The following is a 19,623-nucleotide window of genomic DNA, read 5'->3' on the forward strand; positions in this document are numbered from 1 at the left end:
CACTTTGTTAATATTCCTGGCTTCCCTGATGAGAAGTTATGGCAAAGCGTGCACATTTGGCTTTCTTAAAATTTTAGTCAGAGAGTGAAAATGTTCCCAAAATGTGGCACAGCCCCAGTGAGCGATGCACAGGTGCAAAGCTCTCCTTTTCCCCAATAGAATGGTATGTAACACAGGGTTTTAAGATATATTAGGGTTTGTTAAGTTATTAGCTTAATGTTTAAAGCCTATGGTTTGGTTTTTTGTCAGCTTTCATTTGCTGTGCACTTTTCGCCACATAACTATTCCATTTTCTTTGCCTGTGTCCTAACAATTTATGGTGAGAATGCCCTTCAAAACACAGAATCCCTAATCCAGTTTACCGCCTTTCACTTTGGATAAGGCTTTTATTTATTTTTTTAATAAATTCCACCTCATTTCTAACACATTAAACCTTGTTATGAATTAATTTCCCTTGGTATGAAAAGACCTCATTAATTGTTCCATTCAAAAATTATCTCTCAGAATGGGTGCTATAAGGGAAGTGTAATGGATAAGGAATTTTTTCTACATTCTGCTTGAGCATTTCTTTTTCTCGAGTGATTAGTTTTGCTGCATCTGTATTTACTTAAGTACCTGAAGCTAAAATAATTGGTAACAGGTGGCTGAGGTCTTACTGATAATCTGCCTGTCTTTTAGGTGTACTTCTAGAAAAGGTTTTCTGTTCCCACATTCTGGTTCTTTTCCATATTTAACAGGTTGTATTGAGAAATGATCCTGTATGGTATGTTACTTAGACTTGATTCTAGGAGAGGTTTTATTTTACCACTTTTAGTTGACTGTGTGACACATATTTTACCCTTAGTAATAATAAACTATGCTTCACCTCTTCCTGTTCTATAGGTGTTTTTATGGTAATTGTTTTCTATGGCCTGGCTTTCTAAAGATATATTTGCATTGCTAGCTTATTCTATGTTTTTACATGTGTTCTTTCCTGATACTGCTCTCAGGAATTTTCAGTGGGCTTTCCCTCACCAGCTGTTCACTGAATTTTTCAGATCCTTTTCTGCTGACTTTGGTGATGTTTAAGAGACAATTGGTAAACTTTTTATACTATTACTATTAGGAGGTCTTGAGAAGTACGACTGAGTTTCTTTATGTATAAAGTATGTTTACCTAAAATGTGACATCTACATGTCTCAGCTTCTTAGCCATCCAGACATGAAAGAACAAGAAGTCATTCAGCTGTGCCTCATGGGCTGGATATGGTTTAATGACATTTATGACTGCAGGTAGGAGATTACTACAGCTATTTGAAAACTCAGGCAGGGTGGTCCTATATCAAGACCAAGATGGAATGCCAAGATTATGAAACCATCCATGCAGCTACTCAACTGCCAAGTGTTTTTGACATATGCTAGGGATATATGCAGCTATAATTCAAGAGCCCCACTGTGCCTAGCTCATTCCAGAGGTTTGAAGTGTAGCTTTCCACGTGCCAAGATATTAAAGATGTTTTCTTTGTATCTTTTATTGAAACAATTACATTTTCTGTAAATACATACTTACTAAACTACAGTGACACTGATGTGATGTTCTGGGGACTGAATTATTTTCCTGAGACATTTGGGGACACTGACATTGAATCAGACAGTTACCAGAATTATTTTTTTCTGAATCATGGGTAAGTGCCTTAAAAATAAATATCTCAGAGTATCTAAAAAACTTCAGAGATTTTGTGTCAGCCTTATTTAGAATGTAAAAATGAAATGAGAAATCCTTACTGTTCTTTTGTGATGCACAGGATACTTCACATTTGCTGAGACAACCTCACACTGGAATCGGTCAGCAGGACCTGTGCTACAGAGCACATGTGGCTTTACAATTCCCTCTATTCTTTTAGTCTAGACTGCACCCATCCTTACATGAAAACCAATTTCTACCCACTGTTATCTAAGAAATCTTCTAAAAAAATCTAGCTTTACAGGATGGTGATCACTGAAAAAAATAATTTTCTTATCTTACAACATTAGGAAATACTTGTGTTTTATGACAAGTATGATTTGCTGTCCTTATTCATGTTTCCATTAAGGTTAGTGATATTTTCCAACTACATGGTTTGAGCACTGACTTCAAGATTTTTGCTTACACCATATAGGAAATAAAAACCTCATATAGAGGTTATATACTTCTGCTCTCAGTGCACAGATCCTGTTCAAGATCTAAAACATGCAGTTTTGTATCTTGGGATTAGCTTTATGTCCTAACTCCCACACTGTGTTAATAACTTTTTATTCTGAAACAACCATCCAGTCCTCTTTCAGGTTTATAACATATAAGAAAATAATCCTTTTTTGCAATGGTCAACTTTAAACATAAATCAATATGAAATTTTAAAGGAACACCTCAGTGTGGAAAAGTTAGTAATGGCATGCAAATAACATCTTCCCAGTTATAGGATGAGATAAAATAAAGCAGTCTGGAGAGCTACACAGGAACAATTACATCTAGTAAAATGGAACTGATCTAGAAAGAGATAATAATGGCATACTTCTATTTCTTGATGTAAAATATTATTAAGAAAGATTATGGTGAATTGTCTTTCACAGTTCAGAGAAAAGATACTTCTCCAGATGCCTATTTAAATTAAGAATCAAATTATCATCCTGCAGTTCATTGTGAAGTAGTCAAAATATTAGTAGATCATGCATTTAACATGAATGATTCAGAATAGGAAGAACAAAAACACGCTGCAAAGGAATGTTAAAATAGTTGTTTGTTTTGGTTTGTTTTTTTCTCATGGAAACACTAAAAAATATCTTATAGTGAAAGGAAACAATGGTGAAAATAATATCAAAGATAAAAAAAGCTACCAAACACAGATATCACTGATCTTTTTACAAAGAGATTTCTTATATGTCATAACACTTCATTAAGGCAAATTTTGGTTTAGTTGGTTTAGGTTTTTTAGCTACAGCTTCTCCAGAGCCACTCTTATGAAGCACATGTCATTTTCAGTCACTGAGTGGCCTGGTGAGACCCCTCCTGAAAGTCCTCCTTGCTGACAGGCTGGAGAACAGGGCTGTGAGTGCTGCTGCCCCACCAACAAGGCAGAGAAGCCAACACAAATATGAAAATCTTCATGAGCAGAACCTGACAGGCACTCTCATGCCTGACCAGGAGTAATGAATGGGAGAGAGGCAAGAATCATAACAGGAGAATCTTCTCCAACATGGAGTCCTCCATGGGCTGCAGGGGAAGAACATTCTCACAGCTGTCATGCAGTGTTTTTACCCTTTCTTAAATATGCCATCTTAAAGACACCATCAGCGTTGCTGATGAGTTCAGCTTTGGGCAGCAGAAGTGGGTCTGTTGGAACTGGCTCTGTCTGACATGGGGCAGCCGCTGGTCTCTTCTCACAGAGGCCACCCCTGCAGTCCCTCCGCTGCCAACACCTGGACATGGGCACCCAGTACAAACTAATAGGATGATCTTATATTCCAAAAAAGAGCAGCACCGATAAAGAATCAAGAAGTACTTATTCCCTGGAACACTGACTTTTCAACAGGTTGAAATATAGCAGAGTATCTGTTGATCTTCCATTTTTAAAGACACCTGTTTTCACTAATGGTGTTGAGCAGTCTGACACCTCTGTGTCATCCCCAAGCCAGATTTCAAACTTTTCAGATGCAGAAGTCTGGATCCTGTTTTACTCGGGGTAATTTATTCCCACACAACCCAATTACAGAGCACAGCTCCCACGTTTCCATGCTCTTATCTGAAGCTATACTTCTCTCTTCTTTAAGTTATACTTTCCATTCTGAGGGGAAAAAAAATTATACGCTATTTCTTTGACTCATTCCTTTTCTTTCAATCTGAACATTATTAACTGAAATATGGAAGTGCGTGTGGGTAGAAGTGTGTGGCCTGAATGCTCATAAGCTAGAATAAGTTTCTCTGAAAGCTTTTCATTCATACCTGAATGGTGACTGCTTGTATCATTTGGTGATGCTGTCAGACCTTCTACTGATATAATAATCTACATGCCTTTTTCTAAGGGTGTTACTGAAAGCTGGTTTGAAGAAACGTTGCCTAGACACAGAGTTTTTCTGAATTACTTTAATGCTGCTTTTCCCATATTAATCTGCTTTTTTTCATTATTATTGTTGTTGTTGTTATTATTATTATTATTTTCTGCCAGATGTTAACAGAAATATACTACTAAACCTAGCAAGTCAAGAATTTACTCCTAATAGGAAACCTGAATTTACTAGAGAAACTTTCTAATTTTATTTGGGGAACTGTCATCCTTCTTGATAAGCAGTTTGTAGAAAACAGTCACAAGTTTGCAAAGAGTGGTTCCATCCACCACAGGGTTTGTGCTTCTTTTCTCTGCGCTGGAAATACCCCGCTAGCTATCTAATGCTGATGGAGTAAATGAAATTTAGTTTAATGGCCTTTGGGAAACATAACTTTAAAAGAAGTCATTGGACCATATAGAGTTATTTGAATTACCATAATAAACACATGAGAGAAAAATAATTTCATTAAATACGCAGAAGCAGTCCTGAGGGGAGGATGGACCAGAGGTGAGCTCCATGACTTCCAACTCTGGGCTCAGTGGGAGAAGTTAGGGGGTTGCCTGCCACCTTTGCTTCTGTTTACACACTCCCTCTACTCCAGAATTTTTATTTCCTTGTCTGTGAGAAGGCACAGCTCTTGTGGACAGTGGGGAACATGTTGCTCTCCCCAGGTGAGCCTGCTACAGCATCATAAATATGAGCTGGAGTGCTGCAGAACATGGAGATCAGTGAACCAAAGTCTCCTGCTTTCTGAACAAGCTTCTAACCATCCTTATTGACAGCAGTGCTGTTATGGCTTAATTACTGCCCCAGCAGTTATTTTAAAAGGAAAACCACTGCAGGCATATTTTGTGAGGGACCCATCCTATTAGTTTGTGTTGAGCTTGCCCTGCAAGACCCTGTCAGATCAGACCCACCTTCAGCAGTTTTGGACTCCTAATGGGGCTCAAGGAGGAGCTGCCCACCTCAGGCTGAGGGAATTTAGCTCACAAACAGAATTGCAGGTACCAAGAGAAAAGGTCATACTGGACAGGGAGCCTTCGTTTGAGGTGGGCCTGTGCTGGGGAGATTTTGGATGTCAGTTTTGATCCACAAATTGTAGCTCCACCTAAGTCCATCTTTAAGCTCCTTTACTGCTTACAGGATTTAACCCTTAGGCAGATCTGAAAATCCTAGCTGCTGTGCTGTTCTGAGCCACTTGGTTCAATGTCTTTGCTTCCAATATAATATTCTCTTGGAACCAAAGTTTGTTTTCTAGTGCTTTATTTTTATGTTAACTACCAGGAGAAAATAAAATGTGATTTATTCAGAAGAAAAAATGTTCATGACAGAGCTGAGAAAAACCTCTGAGGATCTAGTTCAAACTCCTGCACCAAACTAAGAAGGCAGAAGAAGTGATTAACAAGTATAGAGAGAAAGTTGAGGTGGTGTTTAACATAGATATTTGCTTTAGGTTTGCAGCACATTCAGGGAATGGCCTTGTGAATCCCCTGGGCCTGCCTTCATTGTTTTACTCACAGAGCCCATGGCTGCAATTACATCTGAGCAATGTGTTACACTGTGGGAAGAGTGGAGGCACAGGCAGCTGGCGACAAAAGTAGTTGTAAATGAATTTAAATATTTTCATTGCATTTTGATAGTGAGCTTGAAAAAAGAGGAGGAAAAAAATTATTTGTCTTGTGAGGGACATAAACATGGCATTCTGTGCCTGATAAGGCAGAGAAAAAGTGTTACAAGGCTTGCTGAGAGCAGAGCATCTCAGGGCTAGGCCCATGATGAAGCTGTGAGGACACCATCAAGCAATAGTGGTGATCCTGTTTTGAAATACCGCTAAACGTCATGGGCAAGAGAAGGATATTTTATTTCCTCGGTGTCTCCCAGTGAGCTCCCTGCTTTGTCCCAGGCTAACTTCAAGGTGGTTTTTCTGCTGGAGTTTGAAATGTAATTTAGTTGTGGTTGGAAAGCAGTGTACTTTTAATTATACATCAGATTAAAAAGTTGTTTTCTTTTCCTCAGGCAAAATTAGAGTTAAAGTTTAAGTCACATCCATCAGCTTTATTTTCTTTTTTTCCTCCTTTTTCTCTGGTTTGCCAGGTGGGATATTCCAAGCCTTCACTGAAATAAATGTGACTTTTTCTCATATTTCACAATATTGTCACTCACATGAAGTTTTACATTCTGTCGAAGCTGTGATCAAGATAGCCATTCCATAAATGAGTTCACTTTCATTATCATTATCTATGACAGTCACACACAGTGATGAGCTGTGAGATAAGTCAGAGTGGCAGACACCTCCTACAGACTCCAATGGCTTTTCCCATGAGGTCCCTTGTATCCTGCTGACGTCTCAATCTGTTTCTCCCCAAGGGTCATGAAATCAATTTGTTGCCAGGATCCTTGTCAGACTTGTTCTACTACTTGACTTTCAGATTTACAGTGACAGCTTTTTTAGATGAGGTGGCATGACCAAAACCGTTTTTGATTCTGGGATCTGGTCAAACCACAAACAAACTGTGCTTGGAACAGCAAAGTGCTGTATAGTGCTCTCTTGATTATAGGGCTTTTGTGTGCAGAATCAATTGACACAGAGAAGCTGAATGAAGACCCTCATACCAAGGCTGAGGGGTGGATTCTCACCCTTTGCCTGGGATGTCTGCAGAAATCCTGACAATGTGGTCTAGTATGTAAGGAAACAAATAAAGTGTCTTCTGTGCACAGAAAGCTCTGGCTGCCTTACTGATGCCCCTGGGATCAGCTTTTGAAGGATACACAGGACTGCAATAGGTCTTGCAGCCCATGGGAGGCAAAATGTGCCGTTTCCCAAAGAGACAGTTTAGGGACTGGTCTCCCAGCAGAATATTTTCATTCTCATGGGTTTGGCCACCAAGGAACTAGAAAGAGCATCACATTTTCTTCCAGTCCAAATATTGTTCTGGTTATTTCAATCTAGATAGCCAGCTGGTACAATTCAATATAGTCCACTAAACCTATGTAACCTGTAAGTAACTAATGATAGTTCCACACTTTTTATACACTGACCTTCTGAATTTTCTTTCCTCCTGTTCACTAGCTATCACCTCCTGGTAAGGTCAAACATTTCACCGGAACCTTACTCAAGGATTTTGTGCTATGCAAAAGCTTTTTTGAACAAGAAGCTCAAAGGCTTTTGACATGCTGTGATACCTCTGCCCTCATACTACTTGAGTTTATTCTCTATTTTTGGGACCATAAGTTAAACTGGGGATACTTAATATATTTGTAAAGCATAAACATCCAATGATACTAAATGTGAGTTTATATTTACATCCAATAACATATGATCATATTCTTGATTTTTTTCAGTTTTTCTGAAAAAAACCCAAACCTGAATATCTCATGCAGAATGGTTTCAGAAGAAAAAGCTTTGCCTTTTCTGAAGTGTTTCAGAAATACAGAAAATATTGCTATATACATCTGTATAAATGTATATATACATATATGCATATGTGTGTGTATATATGTATGGTCTTATTTTTTTACCTTCTTGATCTCCAAAGATTAAATTAAAAAAGCTAAAGGAAGACAGAAACAGAAGAGGGTAATAAAATCATTATATGGTTAGAAAATTCTATTGAAAAAAAGACATTTGGAAGCAATAGAAAAAGTAATGGAAAATTTATCACCATTGTATTAAGACCTGCCATGGCTTCTAAGTTTACTTTGCATTTTTCTGACATTCTAGTGTGGACTTCTGTTTTGAACAAGGCAAAATATAAAGCTCTTAAAATGTCAGTCATATAGCAGCTTGTAATTTATGCAGATGTTGATCAAGATCTCCATCCTCTGAGCAACAGAAATAAAGCTATTATTTTAAGGCAGAAAAAAATGCATTTATTTTCTGTGAATCTGTAGTTTTTAATTCAAACACAGAGAGACTGGAAGATAACACCTAATTCACTTTCAGGCTCACCTAATTGGAAGTCTACACTTTCAATTATTCAGTAGCCCCAAACTCTTGAATGATAATCTGTGCTGCTTTCAGTGCTGTGAAAACAAGCTTGTTTGTTTGAAGAATGCAAATCAATAAAACTGATGAAGATATAGTCATCTTGGAATGGAAGTGAGACAGTAGGTCTGAAAGGGAAGATAAGGAAGAAACTACAGAAGAGTGTTAGTACAAATGTAAAATGTGAATCTTATTTACTCTGGGATCTGCTGACTGATTTGCTACCTTAAGTATATACTGTCACTAGCTTACAAAAATATTCTCTCCTCCTATCCAGTTCTTCTGTGATAAAGTCCCTCTCTCCTTGCTTTATCAGCTCACACTGAAATATACATCCTCTTGAAATGGTCCTTCTCACCCCAGTGTCCCAGACATACTGCTCTGCACATCCAAAGCTACATGTACTTCTGCCCTGGCAATCTGCAGAAGCAGGAATGCCATCTCACAGAACTCGCAGACCTAGATCACGGGAGATCTGGATTCAGACATGGCTGCCACTGAGATCTTGAATACCTCTAGGCATGAGTGGATGAGGAATTACATGTGGACCAAATCCACACTGGAATTTCAGCATGTCTAGGGGTCTTTATTTTTGTGGTATCAAAGAAGAGGGCAATTTGTTATTAGAAGAGCTTTGTATGTGTCACGTATTTAGAGATACTATCTCTTCCTACATCTGCTTGGTCCTTCAAATGGGTTTCCAGATCTTATACCTGATTTCCAACACTGGAGAGACCACTTTATATTCTCTCTCCATGCCTTTATACTTTAATTCCTTCTGCAGAATTGAGACAGTGACACCCCCTTTATATCACTCCTTGTCAACTGCTAGGACAAGAATATATTTTTCTAAAGTATATTTTACATCTAGTGTGATGGGGTTGCAGTCTTAGCCAGGGATTCTAGGAAGTGCTCTGCATGCATAAATGGTGTAAACAAAATGTGGTTAGTAGCATCACAAAGCAGAAACAATTAAGTGACCACTTTATATGACAATCTTGTCTTAAACAGGATACCTAACTTACAAACAGATGCTAATCATACAAGAGTTTGGGACAGACTAAGTTTTCCTGGGAGTGAGACCCCCAAAAGGAAAGTGATGACAGGACAGACTCATGAGATTTACAGTCTCTTTAGATCATGCTGTGCTAGTCTTCGATGCACTTGGGCCAGCAAAAGTACAGTCTTGTCATGAGTGTGACTGGTGTCTAGACATGAAGATGGGAGAGGAAGGTATGGATTAGTTCAGGGTCTAAAGCTAGATAGGTGCTGAACTGAGCTATAGGAAGGGACTTGTGATTTGAGAAAGAGAAAAGAGTTGAAACCCTGTCTAATGAACAGCAACAGCAAAAGTAGGGGGAGAGCTCACTTCCTGCCAGATTTATGTACAGAACTCCCACTGATGCGAATAGCAGGTCCAAGCACAGTATAATGTGCTTGGGGAAAAAAATCAGAAGAAGGTCATTGCTTAGTAAATATCTATAAAATGAATTTAAATGCTGTCCTACTGTGATTCATCTAAGGTTTGATCTAAAGTTCATCGAAGTCCAAGGGAGTCTCTCTACTAACTTTGTTGGACTTTCAAATCAGGCACTGGAAAGGATGCTCATTTCCTCTGAAAAACAACATTTTGTTGTGAGACAAAAATGATTCTTTCCTGTAATTTTCTTGAAATGTAAAAACAAAATAAAACTTTGACAGTACATTTATAAACCCAGCATTTAATCTGTGATACACAGTGTTTATGTCTACAATGGAAAATGACTGTAGTAGATTCCTAATATAAAAACCCTATTGCTCTGTGGATGAATTTGTACATTGGAGCCACCAATCTCTGCCACATGAAGATCTCACACTATACATACCAACCTTAATCCATATTCAGAAATACAGAAACATCTTAAAGAAACTGCTTTTTAATGCTGTCTGGATCCAGGGATAGGCAAAATTCAATGATTTCAATTTATGAGATATTTTGACTACGGATATATAATTTGACTTCCTTTCTCTCTTTGTTCAGAAATTAGGATGAAATAAAGTTACTTTTTTAGGCATAGTCAGCAGGTCAGATTCTCATGGAGTGATGTCTTAAAAAAACATCCGACTCGGTGTTTCTTACTGCATATTTTTATTGTGATGCTTTTTGTAAGAGATGTGTGGGTGAGTCGCATTCCTTTATACTCAGTTGCACTTTGAGATACTGTAGTAAAATCCTTCTGACTTCCTTACACAATTAAGTAACCCCAGTGGGACTTCCTTTTCCAGGTTAACAGCAGCTTTTTGTGTGAACATGCAGCTTCACTGTTTGACAGTCACTTCAAAAAAGTCTCTTCGAGGTATATTTTTCTTCCTCCCGTTACAATGAAATGCTTCGTTCTGTACATTAACAAGATGTGCTAGAGCAGGTCACATGAAAAAACTTTTTAAACTAAGACATATACTGCTGCTATATTCCTCCTAGTACATGACAAGATATTGAATACATCAGTGAATTTGAGGTTTCTATAAAGCACTTGAGAATAGGATGAAGAATGATCTTTTATTAATATTTTATGAATAGAAATGTGGATCTTAGAGCAAATTAGGTAAAGCCAACTTATTTTGTGCTGTCACAACCTGTAAGGAAAGCAACATGCATTATACACAGGTTACTACTACCCAAAAGTGGCAAGGGGACCATTCTAAGGCAGTGATGGCACGTGGCACAGGTCAGATCATGTTCATTTGATTAAACCTTCCTCCTGCTCAAAAATGAGCCTCCTCCACACTGCTGCTTGGGAACAACCCCTAGTTGAGTCTGCCTCTTGTGGTGTGCTCAGGCACTGTCCTGGCAGCGTTTGCTGTTCCAGACCAAAGCCTTGCCAAAGACTACACAAACGGTTGTGGACAGTCACAGCCCCATTCTCGATCCATGCCCTGACCCTGTTTCATTTACTCATACAGATTCAGCCAGAGATGATAACAGAAAGAATCAGACCATTCCGCTAATAGCTAGTGGTGGTCTGCATTTCCCAAAGCAGTTATTATCTAAGTAAACATAGATTGTGAAATAGCAGTTTATTTTTTTAAGGAAAATTGTCCTTTTGTAGGATGAATGCTAGACAGTTTGTATGAAAGGATGATGAATTATGTAGTTTACAGAAATCCATTGTGCTAGCATTACCTTCTAATGTTGTTATGCAGGTTGAAACAGATTCTTTTACAGCTAGAATATCTCAGAAGCCAACAGTAAATTATTGTCTATATAGCTGTATACAGTACTTATACTGTAGCATGCTCATGTTTGGGGACATTTTAATTTTATTTCCTTTTTACTGAATCATGGTGTCACACTTAGCTAAAAGGTATTGTTCTTCAAACATGCGTGAAGAAGAAAAGCAAAAAGATGACAGCTATTTTTGCTTCCTAATAACCTACATTGATAACAATCTATATCTTGCCTGAGCAGCATTTCTTCTGTTTTTTTTTAGGCTATGTCTCTTTTACTCCTTAGTAGCTCCAGTATGAGACCTGAACCACTCTGCCTTGAGAGAAGAGTCATGCTGGAGCAGTGCAGGGAACTTTTCTTCTCAGGAATGACAGAAGACATTCTAATGAATCAACAGCTTTTAATTAAAGAAATCTGCTAAACAGACAGAACTGTGAATTGTGCATACTGCCTTGTCATGGCCTCCTGATTCCCCATGCCTGTCAGGGTAGGAGAGTGGTGAGAAAGGCAGCCCTGGCTGCCTACAGAAAGCATGTGCTGCCTTCAGGCACCATGTGAGTGCTGTGGAGTGCTCTGTGTTCTGTTACACCAAACACTTCATCTCAGGCCACATCAGAAAAGACAGTAGCTCCTTGCACCTTTTGTTGACTGACTATACACGGTGGAGAAAAAGGAGAGGTGATCTGGAGTTTTCCCAAGCTATGCTGTCATAGGAAGGGTGAGAGAGAGTATGAACATAAGGACATAAACCACACCATGGCACTTTCCCTCAGGTCCAGGGAATGGGCCAATTTTAATTCCTGGTTTAGATATAGACTCAAGAGTTGGGGACAACAGTCAGATCTCTAAACACAATAATTAGCTTGTCATAGTTACTATCATTCAGAGAGTGTTAAATAAACATTTGAAGCTAGAACCACAAAGAAATTGAGTTTCTTAACTAAGAATACAATCCAGAACTACAGAGACTATAAATAAGATGTTGTTTTCAGATTTCCAAGCTTATATTCTAGAAATAATATAGTAGTTGAGATATCTTACACTGTCAGACAGCCTTGAGTTGTATTACTTACTCTTTGAGCTGTGCTACTTAGGCTTTGAGCTATTATGAGACCATCCCATCTTTTTGGCTTAGGATTGCGGTTCAGGTGGAGAGGTTTGTATGCAGCCACACAAATGCTATTTCTACCAAACATTCAGACATTCATTCATTGGACATTTACCTGCTGTAAGAAGAACTTTGAGTATCAAAGAATAGCTGAGGCTGGCAGACCATCTAAAGATGGTCTCGTCCAACCTCTCTGCTTAGAGCCGGGGAGCTGGAGCTGGCTGCCCGGGACAGTTTGAATTTCAAACATCTCCACAGCTGGACACTCCAGGACCTCTCTGGGCAGCCTGTTCCAGTGTTTGACCAACCTCACAGTGAAAGTGTTGTTTTGCAGAATGCTTGCATAAACTGAAATTCAGGAAAGTTAGAGAATTATACAAGTGATAGATTCTTTGTCCAAGAAGGAGTTATTTATGCAGTAAAAGTGAAAATATATTCTGCCTGGAAATGCAAGATGGGTATAGAAAGACTGAGGGTCCAGTAAGTAAGATAACAAGGAGAATGAGATTGAGTTATTTTTCCTCTGGTTTCTGACTTTTGCAAGTATTTAAGTTATTCCTGCATTCCTTATTCCAAAAAGAAAATTAATTTTTATTTTCTGGAGCATATGTTTTTATTTCACATATCAATATGAGTCAGGTTCTCTTACATTCATCAAAACAAAACAACAAGCTAATTCCATTCTTAATAGCATAGAAGTGCTGTAGAGAGAGGAATTTTGTTTCAGAGTGGAGCAAAGTAAAAACTTTTTGCTTTTTTATAAATGAAAAAAAACCTGCCATATCTGCATACTGAATTAAAATAATGTAACAGCTTAATTTTAACAGTGGAACTATTTAACATTTTTTAAAGTTGTATTAGTTTCTGAGTAATTTCCTCTGGTTTTTTTTTTTCCAGTATAGGTGTTTGATGTGAATAACATGAATTTATAAATAATTTTTATCCAATCAGAAATGCATCTTTGGGGGGTAAATTTATTATTCTGTTAAAAAACCTACTTGTTCCTTGAATAAAAATTTTATTTTCACTGTTACTATATCTGGTTAATAAACACAGGAAAATTTGATGTATGATGCAATGGAGAAGGAACATGTTCACATCAGTTAACGCATTTATTTATTCCAGGACACATAAAATTAAATGAAAGAATATGGTTTGTGCACTACAGGAAGACAGAAGTGCTTTTCTTTTTTTATTAACTATCTTGAAGTTCTTTATCAAGACCTGAACTAAAATCTTCTGCTACATTAGTTTACTTCCTCCACTTTTAAAATACTTTTGAAAATTAGAAGGTTCATATCAGAATGGATCCCTGTAAGCTACTAAGAATAAATAATTGGATAAGGGAATATCAACTGTCTCAGCAAATCCCACTAATTTAAAAAATGCTTACCTTGTCTAGTTAACTGGATTAATACTCTGAGAATATAATGGTTTTCAGGAACTGTGCAAATGATAAAAGTTGGGCACAGAAATTGCATTGCTACAGCCACATGCAGGTATTCAGTAATGAAATTAGGACTTTTGTTAGAAGTCTGGAATATTTCAGATTCACGGAGGTGGTCAGTGCAGTACTAATGCTTTTAAGGTGACTTTGTAATTGAATTGATATGATTCATATTCACGCTGAATGTAACCATGAAGATGGAATCTTGTCTTGAAAAGCAAAGAACATAATACGCACCACATGCCCTCAGCCCACGATCGCCTCAAGCATGCCAGGAAAAATGCAAGCTCCCTCTTTTCCCCAAACCCAGCCTTAAAATTCAGGTCAAGTAAAGAAAATGGAAAGCTGGTAACTAGGACTGTTTTTTATTTATCTGTAGGGGTTCCTTAAAGTTCAGGGCAAGAAGGCAGACTATTTATTTACTTATTTATGTCTGTATTTGTTCTCAGGTGAATATAACACATATCGGTGTCAGGTGTTTCACACTGCAGTTGTAAAGACAGTTTACCCCCAGAGAGCAACTTTTACTTGTCAGCAGCATCTCCACTCTCATTCTTCAAGTTTTGAATTACTTTTTCTTTAAAAATGACATCCTCCATAGGACAAGAATGGCCTTTGAATGCCAACTCAGTTGGATCTGAGTGAAACTAGACTTTAATTCCCTACCATAGAAAGAAAGAAGTCAAAGCAGGGAAGAAAAACATGGTTTGAAACGTGTCTTGCATTTTTGAAGAAACTATAGGAACCACATTGAGAAGAAGATGATCTTTAGTCTCATGAACAGGGCCAGTAAATCTTTTGTTTATTAGGAATGAATCACTGTAGGATTCCTGGAAAGAAAACAAAGCAATATGTTCTCCATGTTTAGTAAGGGTACAAATCCTCAAGTCGATGCACAAAGGCCACTTAGTGCATACTTTTGACTGCTAGTGCCACTGAGTCATGCTTGCTTGGGTGCCAAGACATGTTTTCAGCAGAGGATAGCAGACTCACTGAGCCAGCACAGTAGCTCAGCAACCTGGTGATAATGCTTCAGAAGATCATGACTCAAGTCAGGGCACCCTAAGTTTGGTCACAGATTTATTCTTTTGTGTCAAACAGAAGGGTTTTTTTCATGTCAGTCTCCATGATGATGAGTTTGACCGTCACCCCTCGGACAGCACTGAGAGTGGTTTTACAAAGCTCACCTTGGCAGATTTACCATCACTACTGCGTATCACAGAAATCAGTGACAGCAAGCCATTGACACACTGAACTGCAGAAAGTAGCTATCTTCCCATTTAAGGTATTAAAAAAAAAGCATTTCCTCATCTGGTAGGCCATCTGAACTGCTAATTACTGGCAAAAATGTTTCCTGTCAGATGTTATCTAGACAACTACAGAATACAAGTCAGTCTTACTTTTGCCAAGGCAATTAAAAGGGAGATGACCTAGAACATGTTAAAAACTGTAAAACACAATTTTCTGCTCTTGTACTTAGTCAAATACCTCTATCTCTGCTTTTACCTTTTCCTCATTAACCAAATTATATGGTAAATCAAAGAGGGAGAGGTCAACTGAATTAAATTAAATCACAAAGCAGGTGCAAGAGGGCGAAAACTGGATATCAGTTTGACTGTCAGAGCTGATACTATTGCATTATTGCATGTCCCAAGAGAACACAATATTCTGGAAGAGTGTGTGGCAGTGAAACATCAGAAAATTATTTATTTAATTAAATAAATATAAATGTAGACAATTTACAATCAAGGTCATTTTCATTCTACTTTGGATAGGATGACGTATTTGTTTCTGTGATTTTTCAGCCAGCTGAGATTCTCAGAGAAGAGTAAAACTTTTTATGCAATTTGCTTGAAAAGTACAGACAAATTTGCCACCATGCCAGGACATTATGCAGGACTGAGAAAAAAGTAGCAACTATGTAGCCTTTATTAAGCAGAGAGGTCCGAATGCATGGCATTTATAGCAGTTTGGTGCCAGAATTTGTAGCCAGTCATAAAGATCTCAGACAGATCTCCCTCACAAAACTATTAGGGCAATCTGTGCTGTTACTAGATTGCTCTATTAATTATAGAAGTACATACGTACCTTTGAACTATACATAATAGATACATTTCATGCATTTATTCTGTTATATGAGCATACTGAAATACAAAACTTTAGTGACCACACTAACCAAAATAAATGTGTATATGTTAGCAGACCTGAAAAGCAACAAGCAATACTGATGTGTGAGGTATTTCAGAACGTATCATCAATCCCTCCTAAACTTTGGACTGTAAGTGGAGATTCCTCTAACTGTGTAGGTTTTAGCTGCGTGCCATCTGTTTAGATTCTAGAGGTGGATGTGTGTGGTTAAACATTCCCAGATTTTGCAAACCTTAAAGTATATTGACAAATCAGTATATGGATTCCTACGCTGCTGAATTCTTAAACATGCTGACAGTTTCACAGAATGCAGTACATCTTTGCAAAATATGCCGTTTGTTGTGTCTGTGACATTTTTTGAGTATGATTTACACACGTCTACCCTTGATATAAAGATGGATTATGCACTTACACCACACACATTTTCTTTCCCATAAATATTTTCAATAATTTCTTATATAAGCACTCTCACAGTTTAAGACAGTGACTTGCGTATGTTCGATGGAGGTAGAAAATACAGGCTTTTAGGGAGAGTTGTTCGGCAGGTTGACATGCATATAATTGCTGAGACCACTAATGCTGGGACATGTGATCATAGGCAGATGAGAACTATTTTACACATGCAAAAGATATGAAAAATTACTTTGCATGATTATGATGGAATTTGCACAAGCGTGCATCATGGAACATATCAGGCATAAATTAGGCTGCTTCACAGTGGTCACAGATTTTCAATTTTATCTGACACTGTGGAAATACAGTTATATCACACTGAAAACAATCTTTCATCATATAGTACGGAGTTAGTTTCATCTGACATTGCATTGTTTAACTTCTGGAGCATGCACAGAAGTGACATCTGTATGTGTCATGACACACAGCATTTAACAGGCAGAAAATACACACATGCTTCTGTTGTGGAAATTGATGCACGCAGCTTTTCTCTGGCTTTTAGGATGGGATTTGGATCCAGATTAAAATATCTAGATGGAGGTGCCCATATGTGAGTTAGGTGTCTATACTCCCACTACAGTCTGTGGTGACAGGGAGCTCAGTTCAGTCACCCACACTCAGCTGCCTGGTGTCATCTGCATGGTGCTAGGATAGGCCCACCTGGCCTCCAACAAAAGCACAGATCTCCCACCCCTGTGTGGTGTCAGGGACACGTGCGAGTGTCTCAGATGTCAGCACAAAGCTGCCTTTAGGTGGCAGCTGTGTTCGGAGTCCTAGATCTCTCTTAACTGCAGTGGAAGTTTAGGGAACCATCTTCTATGAGTAAACATGTATACAGATACCCTCATTCAGATATCTTGATCTTGAAATGAACTGTACCTTCAGTATTTCAGTCTTCTGAGACAATGTAAATGAAACAGATGAAAAAGCATATATTCAGGTTCAGTCCTGTTGTAGCATATATCAAATTTTCAAGTGAATATAGCATGTTTTCTTACATTCCCTAGTATTTAGAGCAAAAATGTCTCCCTATCTCTTTAAAAAGATTTGTCTCCTACTGAACTTCATTAATTTATGCACCACATGCATTTAATAAGATCAAATTTAATCTAAAATGGTAGCAAAAGAGATGAAAACCAGAAAGAATTATGTTTTATCTTATTTTCTGTCATTATTTTTAGTATGTTTAGAATTTTACTTCAAAATGGATTCCCATAAGGAAAGAAATATAGACATTGTAGGTAGTGTACATCTTATTGTCAGCCAATACAGTTCTTGCCAGAATGACAGTTTTGTGTGAATTTTAAAACCATATTTTGTAAATGAATATTCAGTAAAATTTACTATTAACCTGAACAGACAATAGTCAGAAAAGATAAATAGAGGTACATTAGAAAGAGTTTTTCTTATTGTCTTTCTGCTGCAATGTTAACTCTTCGTTGATCAATGGAGGAGCTTCTTCAAAATAACATTTTGTCCTGGTTTAGCCAGGATAGGGTTAAGTTTCTCCAGCAGCGGGGGGGAAGCTCTAGCCGGGTTATTCAATACCATGCTGACATCACCTCCGCGCGCCAGAGCGCGGGAAGAATCGGTGATCACATGTTTTGTGCCATTGCTCTCCTTACTGCTGTATCGGTACATATTTTGCTCTGTTCATTGTTATTACTGTTATTGATATTGTTATTGTTGTTGTTTGTTGTGTTGCTGTTGCACTGTTGTATTAAACCTCTCCTTATCTCAGCCCCGGGGCTTTGTATTTCACTCCCTTTGTGGGGGAGGGGCAGCAGCCACATGGTCTCAGACCCTGGCAGAGCCTAAACCACCATACATTTTAAAGTTGTCACTGCTTTTAAGTATTGCAGCTGCTGGGGTTTGCCAAATATCTTCTCAAAATATTATCTTCCTTTTTGATTATGTAAATATGTTAACTCTTTCTCTAGTGATATCTAACGATGTTTACTGAGATACAGATCATATAAAGGCAAATGACCACTTCGTCATGAGGGATAGTATCTTGTGGTTCCTATACTATCTACCAGGATCAACAAAAAAAGAGTATTTCTAATTCAAATACAAAATCTATATGCAAGCTAAATGCTCACCACTAATCAAAACCTATCTTTTCTAAAGCATCCACCAAGTCTTAAAAACACAGGTTTGTACAAAAGAATCCCAAATCTACTCCAGACCATTATCCTGCTTTAAGAATAAATTAAAAGAGAAAAACGTATTTCCAATATATGCCAAACTTAAAATAATGGACAAACCTTCATTTTTTTTTTGTATTTCCATATATCAACAATATAATATTGTAATTAAAAGGATTCATAATCTTCCTGAGTCACAAAGAATGCATAAGACTCACACTTGACAGTCTTTGAAAATTGTGGAAAAGTGAACTTAAAAACTCTCTTGAATTTCAGTGTTTGCTGTTGCAGAACAGAAGGATCTAGTTGCATGAGAATCGAAAGCCAGCGCTGCTGTAAGGGATAAATATCATAGTTAAATCTGTAATAGACTGTACACATCTGTTACAGAGAAGAAATCTACTTTAAATCAGACTCCCATTAGAGACAAAGTAATGCAGCAAGTAGATGGATAACTTGAATCAATACAGGGGATGTAAGTGTTTTACTAAATAGAAGGATTCACTAGCATAAATGAAACACTTCAGCGTGTAGCACCTACTGCTGCTGTAGGCTCCCAAAGAAAACTTCTACTTGTGTTAACAAAAGCTTTGTGTGAGTAAGGATCAGCCCACAGAAGGTAACTCCACTGAATACGTCTAAATAGGAAATGTATACCACTGCTTTGCTTCCGTCATGAACTACAGACACGGGAGTGAAATTTAACCCAAAGTTCTATATTTGAGAATAGACCAGAATGTCATCGTGGGAAAAACAAAACAGGGAAAAATCTGCAAAACACACATTCCTTAACACATGGTGCCCAAACACAGGATGGGATGGAATCCAGTGATTTCTGTTGCCTTGGCACCAAGGAGGAATGCAAAGAGAGGTGGAAGCTGCACGGTCTGGTTCTTCCACTTTTCTCAAGGAACTTTTGACGTGACTATGCAGATTTATCTCCTGCTCTTCCCTTTTTCTCAAGGACTGTTTTGCAGTACTCTGCAGACCTTATCTCTCATTCTTCCTCTTTTCCCACAAGAACAGCGCACACCTTGCACCAAGGAATGTGCTCTGTCGTTACTCA

This window comes from Strix aluco, chromosome 5 (assembly GCF_031877795.1).
Source record: "Strix aluco isolate bStrAlu1 chromosome 5, bStrAlu1.hap1, whole genome shotgun sequence".
Taxonomy (NCBI): domain Eukaryota; kingdom Metazoa; phylum Chordata; class Aves; order Strigiformes; family Strigidae; genus Strix; species Strix aluco.